General features: G+C 42.3%; 1 long non-coding RNA gene across 1 annotated transcript in view; it reads left to right on the top strand.

Annotated features, from left to right (window-relative positions):
- Window positions 1-13,903, top strand: part of LOC141578253 (uncharacterized) — a 91,029-nt gene extending 77,126 nt beyond the window's left edge. Inside the window, exon 3 of the long non-coding RNA XR_012508394.1 lies at window positions 13,479-13,903. This is a non-coding gene — a long non-coding RNA (uncharacterized LOC141578253). The remainder of the gene's footprint in view (window positions 1-13,478) is intronic.
- Window positions 13,904-17,451: the final 3,548 nt, after the last annotated feature.

Raw genomic sequence — 17,451 nt, 5'->3', positions numbered from 1 at the left:
TAAAAACAAAAACAAAGAAAAAATCTCCCTTAGAGGCTCTGAGTAGAGACAGAACTCAGACATCTATATCCTCATCAGTCTCCCAATGTGACTAGTGTGGCCGGGGTGACATCTACCCAGGTGGGTTAATCAAATGTCACACTAGGTGTCTCACACACAGCAACCAATTATGGTCAGAGAGATTTCCCCAAGAAGACACACCTTCTATGAGTTTCAAGTATCTTGAAGAAAAACTGTCTTTGGCAGCTCTGACCTCAAGAAGCTGTGATTCTGATGAGGCCAGGATGAGGGGAAAACGGAGGAGGAAGCCACATCTTTTCTGTCTTCACTGGAGCTGGGACCATTAAGCAGATGGCTTCCTCTCCCCCGGAATCCCAATGCTCGCCGTCAAAAGCTAGAAACCAGATGAATGATTACAGTTTCTTACAGTCAATCCATTTCATAGGCTCGTCCTCATTTATTTCCTAAATAAGTGGATTTGTTTGAGGATGGATTTATTTCCAGTCAATCTTGTCAGCTCTCCATATCGTAAACTTGTATTTTCTTTTACAAAGCATTTGCTGTATTCTGTTCTCTTAGATGTGGCTTTAGAAATGTGCATCCTGAAGACTTAAGATACTCTATTTTTAAAAACTTCTTAATTGAAGTACAGTCAATTTACAACATTGTGTTAGTTTCTGGTGTACAGCATCGTGATTCATTTATACATATATATTCTTCTTCATATTCTTTTTCACTATAGGCTATTACAAGATATTGAATATAGTTCCCTATGCTGTACAGTAGGACCTTGTTGTTTATTTACTTTATATATAGTCGTTAGTATCTGTAAATCCCAAACTCCCCATTTATCCCTCCCTACCCACTTTTCCCCCTGGTAACCGTAAGTTTGCTTTCTGTGTCTGTGAGTCTATTTCTGTTTTGTAAGTAAGTTCATTTGTGTTGTTTTTTTTTAGATTCCACATATAAATGATATCATATGATATTTTTCTTTCTCTTTCTGGATTACTTAATTTAATATGATAATCTCTAGGTCCACCCATGTTGCTGCAAATGTCATTATTCCATTCTATTTTATTGCTGAGTAGTATTCCATTATATATATACATATATTGTATCTTCTTTATCCAGTCATCGTTGATGGACATTTGGTTTGTTTCCATGTCTTGGCTATTGTAAATAGTGTTGCTATGAATATTAGGTGCATTTATCTTTTTAGATTAGAGTTTTCTCCAGATATATGCCCAGGAGGGGGATTGCTGGATCATATAGTAACTCTATTTTTAGTTTTTTAAGGAATCTCCTTACTGTTTTCTATAATGTAAGATACTCTATTTTTAAAATTTTGTTGTTCTCCTTCAGGCTTTCTGGGTGCCCATGTTCCTGGTATCTCAGTTTTTATATTAGTGATTTTCAAAATGTAGTCCCAAGACCACCAGCACCAGCACCAGCAGCCAATAGCAGGAAGCTTGTTAGAAATGCAAATTCTTGATACTCAGCCCAGACCTCCTGAATCAGAAACTCTGGGGCTGGGCAGCCATCTGTATTTTAACAGGTGTCCATATCATTCAGATGCATAATAAGACTGTTTTCAATTATTTTGCTTAATACCCTAAAAGCCCACACTTTGGAGGAAATACTGTGTCTTTAGTCACCTCCCTTAGGTTTCTAGGCTTCAGTTTAATCATCTGTGCAGGAGAAGGCAACAGCCTCTGTTGAGCATCCACACAGGATGGATTTTGAAGTCTTACAAGACCTGGATAAGGCTTGACTTCATTTTAAGATGGAAAACTGAGGCTCCCATCTTCAAGTTACATTGCCAGAGCCTCAGGTAACAATGAGCAGAGCTGGGTCTCAAGCTGAATTCACCTGCCATCAAAGCTACAACCCCCTCTGTGCCCCTCCCAGCCTCCAGCTCCAGAACATCATAGCTCCTAGAGCAGGACTGAGAACAGGAAGATACTTGGCAGATCCTCTGATTCTTTAAAATAATTGATAGTGGCTGAATGGAGGATAGATGGGGAAGTTAGTGGCAGTTCATTCCTTTCAGAGAAAACATATTACAATAAACTTCCTCCCATTCTCTACCAGCCAGCAAAAATACTTTCGCTCATTCAACACATATTTCCTGAGCACCAGATGCTCTACCAAGTCTAGGAATAACAGCAGAGAACTAGACTAAGGTCCCTGCCCCTGGCTGATGATGCAGTTAAATAAGATGATGATTAAATAAGAGTCTGCATTTGTTGAGCACTTTATGGCCCAGATATTTTCCCACCAAAGACGGGTTTATTGAGATCAGCAGAGAATTACAATTTGGGGTCCACAACCATGGAGAGCCATGTGCAAGACCTTGTCCAGCTAAGGAAGGAGAACTCTTACAGGGGGGAAAGAAGTGGGGAGGGCTATAATAAACAGAGTCCATCACTTTTTATTGGCTGAGTCCTTGCCAGGAAAGGAATCTTTCTTCTTCCTATCAGGGTCAGGGATGAGGCAGGGTATCAGAGCTCCCCCTGCTGGTCTCCAAACTCTATTTAATTGAGATTTCTGTTTATAAATTTTTTACAAAAGCACGAAGAAGGTTCAAAGCATCAGGTATGAAGGCCTTTGCCTCACCCCAGCCAGATGCTTCCCCCAGTGGCAGAACTGGGAACACAGGGGAGCTTCTGAAGGCTTCAGGGAAAAGAATGGTGCTTAGGTAATTCCTACTTGCAGGAGAGAATAAATTTTCCTATCCAACTCCCCTCTTTGCCCAGGGACTTCAAAAACAAACATTGCTAACAGAGGTCACTTGCCATCAGCTCACACGCCTGTGACATAAGCCACCAGATTGTCTCTCTGAGCAGAACATTCTTTCCCTCAAGTGGGCCCACAGCCCAGGCTACCTGAGGCACACCCTGGACTGCCCAACAGCCTCCAAGGCTTAAAGCCCAGGCCACCTTTGACCCCCACAGCGAGGGAAGCTGGAAAAGAACATGGAGCAGTCCCCAAAGTGGCAGTAAATGCTGAGGGCTGCACGCTTTTTGAAGACCAATACACAACCTTCTTTGACGGATTTTGTTCCACTGTTGAGGTAGCAATAATGGAATACTCCCTGAATCTGTAATTTTTAACATGAAAATTCATCCTTCCCTGCTTTGTTTCATGAGACAGAAAATACAGTTTTAGGGGTATGGAAACATTTGCACTATGATCAGAATCACAAACCAACCAAGTGCTTGAATGGATACCAACACCAGCACCACAGTAGAGCAGGGCGACTGTGGGGGTCGGGGGTTGGGGGAAGCTTTCCAGTTTCAGTCTCAGGCTTTTCTTAGTGGGTAGATTTTCTCTGCATCCACTGTGTTATGTGCACTGTCTGTCCCCTCCTTCCCTCAATGCATTCTAGTCAGGACTGGAAAGCAAAGGCTGGGAGCCTGTTCAAACACGTTTCTGAAAGGGAAAGTTGGATGGATCTGGTGGCTAGTGCAGGATGGTGGGGCTACAGATGCAAATCTCAAGGCCGACTCTTTGAGTTGGGAGAAGAGGCTGGGAGGCAGCTACCTCAGCAGCAGAAGGGATCTGGGCGGGGCACTGGGAGAGGACTCTGGGGAGCCGGTGGAGTTTTGACCTTGACCAGAGTAGGGTTACACCCTGTTACATCCGTTTACTTCCCCAAAAGTCATTAAGTCATGAGCAAAAAGTCATAAATATATTTGTTCTTGGCAGTGGGGATGTTTGTTGCATTTTATATATATATATTTTTTTTGGAAACACGAGCTTTGAAAAAAAAAAAAAAACCCGCATCCTGAAGCACTTCCGGTTTAATCACAATATTGCTGCCACGTTCCGCTGAGAGAGACGGAGGCGTGCGTTTGGTCTGTGAAAGGGAAATGTCACTCTCTGTACACCAAAAGAGAGGAATTTGATTTCGCTCTGGTAAGAGGCGGCAGACGGAGGAGATTTGCCCCCGCCAGGGCGCGAGGGCCCAGGCCTGCACGCCCAGAGGGCGTCCAAGCCGGAGGGCCTTGGCACCCGCGAGAGGACGGGGCGGCGCGGCGGCCATCTTGGCAGCTGCTGAGAGAAGGAGCCGCCAGGACCCCCCGCGGGAGCCCGCCTCCTGATCGCTGCTACCACCGGGCAGACGATGTGAGGTAAAATGTGTTCTTTATCAAGCCACTCCCAGCTTTTCATTAGCTTGCTTTTTTCTTAACGAGAAAACTAATCAGGAGAAACCACAAGAGATTTCCCAGGCAGGCTGGATCTGAGCTCTCTCTCCAGTGTGGCCAAGTGTGGCCGAACCCAGACCAAATAGAGATGTTTACTGACAGCCCAATAAACAAATGGGCCCCTTTGGATGTAACCTTGATGAATGGAGCATCCAGGTGTTTTCAATAATGGCAATAAGCACTACAACTCAAAGTATTTCTGATTCAAGTTTAATGCATTATTAGGCCATTAGAGGCTGAGCACGGAGAACCATTTGGACGCGGCCCTATCAATAATGCTGCTTCCCAGCCTGCATTTAGGCCCGGGGAATTAGTCATCCTGATATTCTATTTAATAAAAACCTCAAGAAGAAGCATCAAAAATCACATTACATTTTAACAGGGTTACAGCAGCCCGGGAGAACCACAAGTTTAATTTTCATAAGAGCATTCATTCCTCAATTATGTCAGACATGAAAATGTAAATGGCAAATTTAATGCTAACAATATCCCTCAAAGCACATTGGCAGGTAAAGGCACATTATGTTGAGTGGATGCTGGCTGCATATTAAGCAGCCTCCAAAGTGAGACCTGGGGGGTTGGGTGGGGTGCAGAGAGGAGGAGGGATTCAGGCTTACTTAGCTGGGCTGCCCCTGGAAGAGCTACAGTCTCAAAGCCAGGGAGGTGGGATAGTGGGGAGGAACAGCAGGACTAGGACGATGAAGGTGACACTTGAGTCTTAGGGACATGGGCTCCCTGGCACCCACTCACGTCATTTCCCATAAGTGCCCAAAGCCCAGTCTGTTCAATGGCAGAGGTCGGAAGGTGCCAATGAAGGCATTCCAGAGCCTAAAAGTGAACAGAACCGCCAGGAGATTTCTAGGAATTGTATGGAGTGTGAGATGGGAGTTTGTGTTTTAAACAAAATTCCAGGTTAGCTAAGGACTCCACCTCCCTCAGCTTTCTGATCAATTGTGCGGTAGAAAGAGGAGAGTATTATTTCTATTTTTAACAGAAACCGCTGACATCAACCACTAAAGAATTTCACGGCCCTTTTCCATAAAAAAAATTATCTTTGAAAAATGTTCATGATATTTTGATATTTCTTTAAAAAGTCAGATGTCAAAAAATACTTGATATTAATTATGTACAAGTACAGACATACCTTGGAGATATTGCAGGTTCAGTTACAGAGCACCACAATAAAGTGAGTATGGCAGTAAAGCCAGTCACAGAATTTTTGTGTGTGCATATAAAAGTAATGTTTACAATATACTGTAGTCTATTAAGTGTGCAACAGCATTATGTCTAGAGTATATACCTTAATTTTTTAAAATATTGCTAAAAGGCACTGTCATCTGACAACACATGGTTTCCACAAAGTTTCAATTTTAAAATACTCAGTATCTTTGAATGACACAATAACACACAATAAACGAAGTATGCCTGTATATGCATAGGAAATCATCTGAAAGATTATATGCCAAACTACTAAGGGTATCTAATGAGCATGCATTACTTTTGTAAGCAAAAATAATAACGATAAAGATCTTTTAAAGATAGAAACCCCATTAGAGAATGTCTATTCATGGATAGAGCCATCTCTCTGATGACAAGCAGTTTGTATCATTCCTTCTGAGTCGCTCTGTGTCTGTAATTAAATCAGAATCATAAAACACAGGAGCAGAAAGAAGGCTTGGGTGCAGTATGGTCTTATCCCTCCCTTCACTCTGGAGGAAGCTAAAACCCAGAGAGTTTCATTCATTTAATAAAGATTTGCCAAGAGTCTGAAATGTACTAGGCAGGACTCGCAGCTCTGGGCTTCCCTCCAGGGCTTCATTCTAAGCCTCAGACTGAAGACTTTGGAGCAGACACATCACTGATAACTGGATTCCATGTAACCCGACATATGACAGCAAATTTTACCATGCTTTCCTTTTGTGAATTCTGTTGGACGTTCACCTTTCAAAAGATCTACTTGGATGTTTTTATTTCAAATAATGTAATGAGTCGTTGTTACAAATATTCTTTGCCCTTTTCATATGAGAAAGCCTGTATAAACGTAAAAAGGAGGAAAACTTTTAAAGTCTATTATTTTATATGTGAAAGCCCCTGTAGGGAAACATAAGAAGACATGCACTTTAAGTCAATATCAACAAACTTTTATTGGGCATTTACCTCTTATAAGACACTGTGATAATTGCTTTCACAGTTTTGGGAGGGAGCTAAATACATCAGTAGGACAGTACAAAGCCATACAAGTTTGTATAAAAGTGCTTATCAGATGTGGCATGGCACTGAGGGCTCAGTGATTGACTTTGGGGAACAGTTCAGGGAAGGTTTCACCTGGTGACATCCCAGCTGAGTTTTTAATAATGATCAGGCATTTGCCAAATGGAAGTAGGAAGTAAAGGGCATTTCTGGGAAAAGAAGCAGCAGGTATAAAGGTTGTTACATGTGAAATCACATGATGTATGAAATGTGCTAGTGAAGAGGGTGAGGGACCTCATGGGAGAGGGGTGAGAGGGGCAGGGAGTCAGGAGCCAGAGCACGGTAAGCTTCGTTGACCATGACAAGGAGTTGGATTATATTGCAACAGCTGTGTAGAAAGAAAAGTGCCATGGTCAGGTTTTCATTTTATAGAGACCATTCTATGGCTAATGGAAGGCATCACAGTGGAGGCAAGAGACCAGAAAGTGAATGAAAACAATGGCCTGGGTTAGAAGAGATAAGGGTCCAGTCTCAGGCTGTAACTGAAAGGTGAGATGGGAGGGGACACATGAAATACATACTTAGGAGGGAGAACTTTTAGGATATTTGAGTGATTGGATGTGGGATGAGACTGAGGGGAGAATCAAGGGCAAATGTGGTGGAGGGGAGCCTGACTTTGGAACCTGGGGGAGTGGCAATGTCTCCAAGTACTTGGGAAAATCAGGAGAGGGGTTTGGTGGGCTGGGGTAAGGAGTTAATTTAGCCTTAGCCAGGTTGAATTTGAGGAGTCTTTGGGACATTCAAGGAAAAATTTTTGTGGAGAAAGTTCTACCTGGAGACACAGACTGGTAAACATCATCATCTTATAGTGGTTAAAACCTTGAGATTGAATGAGCTTTTGTGCCCAGGGAGAAAGTGAATGAAAAGAGAAAGCAGTTGCCATTAGCTACTAAGGAACAAAATGTTAAGGCCTAGACAGAACAAGAAGAACCAATGAAAATGACAGAGAAAGAACAGAGAACAAGACAGTGATCAAGTTATAGACCAACAGAGCAGTTTCTGGAGAAGAGCTTGTGAATCATGCTTCTTTAGCCAGCGAAGTCTCTGGTCCAACATAGGGTGTGAGTGATGCGAGAAGCATCAGATTTCACGATGGTAAATGGAACTTCATGCATGGAAGACCACACAGATCACAAGTAGCCAGCCATCAAAAACGGAGATGCTGTTAGCACTAGTAAGGAGGCATGGTCCTTTGGGGTTCCTCAAGTAATGTGAAATAAGACCAAGAGTCACAAAATCATAGGAAACTCACCAAATCATAGGAAATTTTATTAATGCCTTATTTTTGGCTAGACTCCAGGGAAACTAAATCAAACTATGTGAAGCCCAAGCTCCCAGACATTCTAAACAAGGCTTTAAATTTTTTTTTAATTAAAAAAAGAGGAAGCTCTTCTTCCATCACAACATATCATGATCCACTCTGATTTTTAGCTTCTTCCCAACACTTTAATAATCCACATCCTATGACAGGGATAGGGAAAACACTATGAAGAGAAACGGGAGACATTTGCCAGCCACAGTGACCTTCACGTTACCTTGGCTATGTCTGTTTCTTCTTGTCAGCACTGAGCATCTACCTGTCACGTGCTGAGTATCTTGACTCTTGGGTCCCGTCTCTAGGTCCAGCATCAAAAGAGCAGATGAAGTTTGAAATCACATTGATCCTCCATGTCAGCTGGGAAGAGGATAAAATATGAACATTCTACAAGAGTTAGACATTGTCTTCATGTGGTGAACCAAAAGACAAGATGATACAGGCAGGGCAGGGCAAGGACCTTACTTAAGCCAGTAGAACAGTGGGAAAGACATTTTAACCAGAGATTTGACTCTGGGTTCTTGCACATAATCCAGGTGTATAAGCACTTCTGCCTTCCTCCTGGAGTGTCATTAATGCTCCCACATCTGGCTGCTGTAGAGCATGGTAAGAGAAGAGAGGGAATGATGCATTATAGCACAGCCAAGTGCAAGGATGGCAAACACGTGGTATTCAGGTGGGAAAGCAGCCTCCTTCCCTCCTGCTTTAGGTTTCCATGTGAGGGACATAACTAACTGACTCTGTTGGCCACTCCTTCCCACCCTAGGGAAGAGGAGTGAACTACTGGATTGTTTAATTGGGAGCGATCATTTGTCTGAGACTGCAGCTATGTTCCCAAGAGGCCTGTGGAAGTCTCTCCAGCAGAAGGCACTGCCTCTCTTTGGGGTTTCCTATAGAAACAGGTGGAGAAACAGCACTGGGCAACAGTTTCCTTGAGGCAGCTGGATGGGCTTCACTTTGCACAAAGTAAATTTACAGTGTGAGTCTTGACATGCACCAAGAATTAACTTCCATTGGCTTGTACACTGATGTGCCTAGGACATTGGTTTTGCTCAGAAGAACCTGACAAAAATAAACACATTAACTGAATGAGATTTAGAACACTGGGGCGGGGGGGGGGGTGATATTCAGAAGGTATTCAGGCCTTTCTGTGTGCTGAGCTCTGAGTATTATATACATTAAGACCATCTCATCTTCACAATGATTCCATTTGACAGTTAGGGAAACAGTGTCAGAGAGATTAGGCAGCTTGTGTGATCGCCCAGATGAAAAGAGGCAGAGTCGGCATTTGAACGCCTCAGGTCTGTCGAATTCCAAAGCTCAGCCACCCAACGCCGGTCAACTGCACTGCCAAGTGGCAAGTAATTGTTTCCTGCATTTCCTACTTGTTTATAGTTTCAGCCCTATGTTGGAGCAGAAAGCCGGTTCATTGTCTAGGAACAGCAGAAATGTTTGCGTTTTCGCTTGGAGTTCAGAAAATGTGTAGGATCTGGTAGGAGACTTTTATCTACTGCTCCATGTCAGGTAGAATTTCCTGAGATCAAAACTGTTGCTGCTTAGGGAGGTGGCAGGAGGATAGGTTTTGAGAAGGACAGGCTTGAGATAGAATCCTAGCTCTGCCACTTCTTAATTGAATGATGTTAAGCAAGATGCTCTACCTCAGAGCCTCATCTGGAAAATGGGGCTGGTGATAGTTGCCTCATAGAGGTGTCACAAGCATTAAAAGAGATAAAGTGTATAGAATGTCTACACGCTGTAGTATAACTGTCTGCTGTAGCACACCTACGTGCTGTGGTACACCCAGGGGCTGTAGTGGACCTGTGTGCTACATTACTCTAGTCTGCCTTCTTAAATGTTGGTTCTCGTCCTTGCTTCAATTTGTGAAAATTATAGGAAGCAATCCCAGTGATAGAGACTGCATCTCAAAAACAGAAGAGATGACACTAACAATTCAAAACTGTTCAGAGGAACTAAAGCCAGGCTTCTTTTCATGGGAGCTCACATCCCAGTGAGAATCAGTTCCTCATTAAGTGCTCAGGAAAATCTGCAGAACCCAGACATCACTAGGAGCACCAAACATGGCAGACAGCCTTCTGAGTTGGGCCACACTGATCTCCATCTGCAGGTATTCATACCCTTGTGTAATCCTGTCCCCTCGAGTATAGGCTGGACTTTGGTACTCGCTTCTAATGAGCAGCATACAGCAAAAGTAATAGGATGTTGTGTCTGAGATTAGGTTAAAAAACTGCAGCTTCCATCTCCTGCCTTTCACTCTCCCTTACCTTCAATGTCTATTCCTTCTTCTCTTTGGCAAATATATTCTGGCCGTGTCAGACACAAGTGACCAGCATCTCTCCAGTTTTGCCTCTCCTGGCCCTAACAAAGCTCACAGATAGGACAGACAAAGACAGTGTTTGCTTTAGAGAGCGGAGTGCAAGGGAGATGGTGAGCACTCACTCACGATGAAGGTTTGACTGTGTAAACCCAGTGATGGGCTTGGGCTACTCCACCAACAAGCACAAACCCCATGGCTTGTGGGCTTCAGCTTAAAAGAGCATCAGATCCTTAGAGAATAACAGCTGTCAGTGGACAATCTGGAGGTGTCAACTACCACATCTAGAGGAATTAGGCCCTCTGGAGTGAAATTTTCAACTGAAAACATTTTACAGTTTCTCTTTCCATTTGTGATTATATTTGGGAAGGGTAAACACACAGATACTTTTGAGCTAGAGATCTTTTATGTACTCATAAGTAAGGGTTTTATCCGACAGCCAAATTATTAAAAATATCTCTGGTAGGAAGAATGCCAAGTTCTACCAAGACTGAATTTCTCAAGGCCTTGCAAGCCAGTGTCTGGTTGAAAATTTGCTACAGCCTCATTTGGGGCATTCAGATAACTCTGAGTATACTCTGATAGGCTATGCGGAGCCATTATCTCCCCTAAGTAGATCTAGTTCCAAGAGCAGGAAATTAAATAGCTATTTTAGCCAAGAAGCCTGCCGTAAATTAGCTAACTCCATTACTTTCATTGCAGTGCTTATCTTGCCTTAAAGGACAGCCGTCGGGCGGCAAAGAAGCTCTTAACTGCTGAGAACAGGAGGGGCTCCCGCTGCATTAAGGCGCAGTCTCATTAGTGTCTGCAGGGAGGACAGTGCCATTAGGTCCCCTAAATGCCACCACTTTGGGTACAAACAAAGATTCTCTCAGGTGATTTTTAACAAGTGAGTGACTGTGAGGACAAGGATGGTGTCCTTTATCTCTGAGGTGCTCTGTGTTCAGCTAAGCCAAAATTTTCTAGCCTCTAAATAGGGTGTGATATGGTGTGCACACAGGCACCTGTTGCCTGTGTGGCCAGCTGTTGTCTGTAACAGTGTACCCTAATAAACTCCTTTTCTATTGTCATAAAAAATAAAGTAAAAAAGAGGGTGATAATACCCACACACTAGAAGTTGCAGAGCATTATAAATTATGCACCTAGAGCACCTCTATGCCTACAGTTCCTAGCATATAGTAGCCACTCGATATTCATGTACTTAATGAACGGGGAAGAGAATATTGCACAAGTGATCATGGAGGTAAAGTTAACCATAAAAACATACGTTTATTGTTGTGTATATCAGACACCATTTTCAGTGGATAGAGAACATCAAAATATATAGCAGAAAAACCAGTGTTTTTACCATCTGCTCTACTAGTATGAAATTTAATATAGTGAAAATAGCTTTTAAAAATTAACATTATGTCCATTTTACAGGTGAGCAGACTGAATATTTCAGATTTGCTGAAGCCATTCAAAGTGTATAATAAGGTTTTTATAATTACATGAGTATCTATTGAGTACATACTATTTGCCAAATACTTTACATACCTTAGGTCTTTTAATATTTTCAGCAACCTCATCATTAAGTGGGCACTATTAACTCTATATAGCAGAGGAAGAAACAGACTCTGAGAAATTGAGTGTCGATGATCAGGAAGTGGCAGAGCAGGGATTCACAGCCAGGTGGTCCTGGTGGCAGAGCCCATGTGCTTCGGCCCAATACTGGACCATTAAAGCTAAGTGCACCTTCTGCCATAGGATAAGAGCTTCCTGCAAGGATGTCAACCTCAGGGAACAGAATGGGTCACATTCAGCTTCATGTCCCTCTCAGGACTGGAACAGTGCCTGTCAGCAAGCAAGTGCTTGACAAATGCCATACCTATTCTGTGCTCTCTGTTGGGAAATGCTCTACAAGCCTCTTACTTAAGGTAGATGGTATCTATTCAAGAAGTGTACTAGGGCTCTCCAGAGAAACAGAACTGATAGAATGTGTGTGTATATATGGAAAGAGATTTATTTTAAGAAATGGGCTCACACAATTATGGAGATAGGCAAGTTGAAAATCTATAGGGTGGGCCAACAAGCTGGGGACCCAGGAAGAGCCAGTGCTTCAGTTCCAGTCCCAAGATCATCTACTGGCAGAATTCCCTTTTGCTTGGAGGAGACCAGTCTTTTGTTCTATTCATGGCTTCACCTGATTGGATGCAGCTCACCCACATTAAGGAGGGCAATCTGCTCTTCTCAAAGTCCGCAAATTTAAATGTTAATTTCATCCCAAAACACCCTAACAGAAACGTCCAGAATGATGTTTGACTACAGAGCTAGACACAATGGCTCAGGCAAGTGGACACATAAAATTACCAATCATAAGAAGTTAAACAAATAAATGTTTATTTTTGTTATTTTTAATTTTTATTGCTGTATAATTGATTCACAATGTTGTGTTAGTTTCTGGTGTGCAGCATAGTGATTCTGTTATATATATATACTATATATATATACTCTTTTTCATATTCTTTTTCATTATGGGTTATTACAAGCAATTGAATATAGTTCTCTGTGCTATATAGTAGGGCTTTGTTTATCTATTTTATATATAAGTAGTTTGTATCTGCTAATCCCAAAGACAAATAAACTTTTAAATGCACATGTGGGTTCACAGCTCCACCTTTGAGAGACAAGCAGAGGACATACCACACTCTCTGACTGGCAGGGTCTGCTTAGGTACCAGCTACTCTTATTAGCAATATTTTAGGTGAAAGATACTGAGAGTAACTGATGGAAGCTCTGAGGAATCATACAGGACACCCAGACTGGACAACGGACCTGTGGCAGGGAAACCCAAGGAGAAGCAGTTAGAGTTCGCCCATGAAAAATTTTCAAATGCTAAGGCAGGTCATATATACCTGTGGGAGTAGGTTCCAAATGATCTCAAGAGGTCTCACAGGTGACATCCACTAACTCAGGGGATGAACCACAGTCCCAGTCCTGACATGGGTTCAGAAATCAGTTGCTTTTTCAGAGCACTAGGAAGCTCATCCTCTCAAGCAACACACACAAACTAAGCTCAAGAGACCAAGGTATAAAACAGAAAAGTCCACTTCTTAACTCCACTTAATAACTGCCACAAACCAGGTTGATCTCTTCAAGTCAGTCAAATGTCCCTGCTCAAATCCTTCAGATGAATTAAAGTCAAAGTCTTTGCTGCTACAAGTCTGGATCTGTATTCTACCTCTGTCTCCGACCTCATTCCATAGCACCTGCAACCACCTTGCCCATGTGCTAGAGCCAGTCTGGCCTCTTGCTATTCTTCCCCAATGTCAAGTTCATCCCCTCCTCAAGTCCACTGCATCCTTGCTGACCATCCCATTCCTTCTTTCAACAGGTTTATAGATGAAGGAGCTAAGCATGGCCTCCAGCCAACAACCAGGGACAAACTGAGGTCCTCAGTCTGACATCCCATAATGAATCAAAGCCCACCAGCAACCATGTGAGTGATCTGGGAAGAGAATCCTGCCCTAGTATGTCCTTGAGAGGACTACAGCCCTGGGGACACCTTGTTTGCAACTTTGTGAGAGACTTGGAGCTGGAGGACCCAGGTAAGCCATGCCCAGATTCCTGATCTGCATAAACCATGAGATGATAAAAGATGATAAATGTGCTGTTTTAAGCTGACCAAGTTTTGGAGTAATTTGTGATGAAGCAATTGATAGCTAATCCATCAAGTGATTTAAGCTCTGCACAACTTTTCATATGAGTAAACCCAGTCCAGAAAACAAATAATTAAAATCAATCCCAAGCTTTATTGGTATTTTGTGAGGAAAGTCAAGGCAAGAGAAAGGACCACCAGGGCATTGAGGAAAATCCCAGAGAGAGCAAAGTGATACTGTAAAGGGGAGGAGCATAAAAATTGCCTGTATTAGTCAAGATAGGCTAATCTGGGAATAAATAACCCCAAATTATCAGAGGATAAGCACAATAAGAGTCTGTTTTTCCTCCTCCTAAGTCCAGTGGTTAATATCATCCAAGAGCAGGGTGGCTAGCCATTCTAGTTTTCTTAGCACTCAAGCATTTCACAGGACAGGAACACTATGTACTAGAACCAGAAAAGCCCCAAGCAAACCAGGATGAGTTGGTCACTCTACTCAAAAATGACTCCTCCAGCCAACTCAGGCTTCTTCATTGGCTCTTCCACATTTAGTTATATAGCAGGTAAGAAAGACCATGGGGAAGCCACACCCACCAATAACTACTTTGCCCAAGTTGATAGAACACCTTTGTTCACATTCCATTAGTGAGAACTAATCACATAGCCCCACCTAGATGCAAGGGAGCTGGCAATATTGTTTGGCTAGGTCTCTAGAAAGAAGAAATGGGTTAGTGAGCGTGTCACCAATCTTTGCCCAATGCTCCGGCTTCCTGTGTAGCCAAATTGTTGTAGATAATTGGGGCCCCCAGTTTTTCCATTGGCCTAAAAGGGATATAGGAGGGGAGAGAATATGATAGGACTGATTTTCCAGCTCCCTTCATACACACACATACTTCAAGAGGAGGCTATAGAACATAGCAAAGTACCTCCAAATATGGCAGCTGAAGGATGGACCTCTTGCTGAAAGGGGCAGGATAAGGGCTTTGCCTCCATGGATTTAACTATACCAGAAAGCTACTGAGGGACCTAGATGGTCTTCCTAAATCATATAAGGTTCTACTTGAAAGTGCTCAGATCAGATCCTGTCCATTCCAAAAGAACAGCTCCTAAGGTAGGCAAAGCAGCAGGCACTGGCCCCTGTTTAGCTCCTGCAAGAAACTGAAGAAGCCAGCTGCCTTCCCTGGTCTCATTTGAAGAGTCCAGCATTACCCTGACACCAAAGCCAGACAAGGACACTACAAGAAAAAAAAAACTATAGGCTAATATCCATGATGATTATATATATATAAATTCTAAACAAAATTCTAGCAAACCAAATTCAATAGCACATTAAAAGAATCATACATCGTAATCAAGTAGGATCCATCCCTAGAATGCAAGGATGTCTCAACATATGCAAATCAATAAATGTGAAAACCCACATAATAGGATGAAGTGTAAAAATTCTATGATCCTCTCAATTGATGCAGAAAAAGCATTTGACAAAATTCAGCACAGGTGCTTTGGGTAACTTGTTTCCGAATTGGACTGATTACATGATATGTGACCAAAAGCATCATGGGTCTGTGAACTCAGGGAAAAACTGGGGGTCATACCAGAAGTTCAGTTTGAGAGGGGTGTCAAAGGGCAGGTAGGGGAAGTAAGAAGACTAGCAGTTATTGAGCTCTTACCATAAACTTAATTCCATGTGCTTGGTTTTCATGGTCACAATTTACCTACCTGCTGTGCGCTCACTTCAGTCTGTGGTTTCTCCAAATTGTTGTGTCTTTGGCCTCCCTCAGCATAATGATCTTAGGGAAACTGAGGTAACACAATGGCAATTAAATAGCCATGAGGAAATGAATTCCTGCCATCATGGGATAAAGTTGCCCAAAGATCCTGGTTTGGTTTCTGGAAAATGTTGAGTTCAGTTCAAGCCTGAATATGAAAAGAAGCAGTAGCAGAATGCTGGGAAGGTCAAGCTCTTTCCACAGTGGAAGCTGCTGTGGTTGGCCAGCTCCAATTCAGTAAAGTGAGATGATAAGGAAGGAGGGACAGTCAATGCAAACCAATAAATCTCTCCTTCCATGCAACCCTTTATCTGAGTATGTCAAAACAAAAATCTAGAGGGGAAATATGTAACCCTGAAGCAGCAGCCTGATACATTTATTAGCTGTAACTGAGTTTTCCAGAGATACAGCATGAGTTAATTGAGAGTTCATGCTTAAAGGGAGACTTAAACTGTGGCCTCTTCTACCCATTTCAAATTTAAAAAATCACAATGTTCCTGATGAGAATCAGGTAACTGTATTTCTTGAAGAAATATGCCCAGAAACCACTGGACACTAAATGTCTGATCCCTGTTTGGGTACCAAAGAGCTGATCCTTGTTTGGGTACCATTTTACAAATCATGAGTCAAGTAAATGTAACTAGTCCATGTGAAGGCACTAAAGGTGCAAATTCTCATTATTTAGTGCCCAGACAGGGCCAAAGATGATGAGACCTGATGTACAATTTGCCTGCTAGTTCAGATCTTTCCTCTAAAGAAGTTTTTTAACTTAAGAAACCTCAAATACACACTATGCAATGAATTATATACACATTTAACTCTATACTCATCTGTTACCTATGAACTGTCTATCCATGTGCTTATCATCTATGTACCTATGTTATTGTAGGTTAACTTAAGCATAACTACATACATTTGCAAATTCAAATACTGTACAAGTCTAATGACATTATGCTTCTGGAATTATCTACCAGTCCTTCTCACTAGGAAATTTTGCCAGGTGTGATTAGGCTGAACTGGTTCTCAACAGTTGTCCCTTGGGGGACATTTAGCAATGTCTGGAGACATTTTTTTATCATCACAATTTGCAGGTGGGGTGACTGGCACCTAGTATATAGAGGCCCAAGGATGCTGCTAAACACTATGATGCAGGTTCTTAGTTGCAACTGCTGAATCAACTTTATCTAGTTTAAACAGGAAATGAATTTATTCAAGGCTATCAAGCAGTTCACAGAATTTTCAGAGGGGTCAGAGAGTCAGTTTTAGGTGCTAGGCAGCTGGAACAATGTGCAAAAACCACAATGCAGCAAGGACACCACATACACACTGAAGGTGCTTTGCCACCTTCCTTACCAAAAGATTGAGTCTAGCCAGCTCAGCTTTCTCTCATGGATGACTTCTGAACTGGAGTTTCACACAGTTGTGTCTAGTTAACAGAGATTAAAGTGATGCCTACAGTATATGATGGAGCTATGGAAAGGATGAAAAAGCAGCGAAACTTGTGGATCCAGGAGATGATAACCAATTTTAAAGAAGCATAGGGGCAACATTGCTGTGAGGCTAAAAGCCAAAGGAATTACTGCAATTGAAATACTGTTTTGTTATAAAGAAACTCTGTATTTAATTACTTGTAAGAAAAATATATTAAGGATGTTTTTAAACAGAAACACTCATAAAACAAAGTTTTATGTATTGAGCAGTTGATGAAAATATTATGATGAGAGGCTTACAGGAGCTGCCCTACCCCCACCTCATTTCCTCTAGGAGCAATGATTCCATATTCACTAATTCAGTATTTGTGGCAACTTTACAGGATATAACTACTGTGAATAACGAGAATCACTGCACTTTAGGAAGGGACCACTCAGAATCATCTTCACCCTGAAGTATAAATTCCTGATGATGTGTACTTCCCTGAGGGCACGTTCCAAAGGCTTACT

Source organism: Camelus bactrianus, chromosome 7 (assembly GCF_048773025.1).
Source record: "Camelus bactrianus isolate YW-2024 breed Bactrian camel chromosome 7, ASM4877302v1, whole genome shotgun sequence".
NCBI classification, from domain to species: Eukaryota; Metazoa; Chordata; class Mammalia; order Artiodactyla; family Camelidae; genus Camelus; species Camelus bactrianus.
The sequence above is the reverse complement of the archived record's forward strand: the minus strand, read 5'-3'. Positions and strand labels throughout refer to the sequence as shown.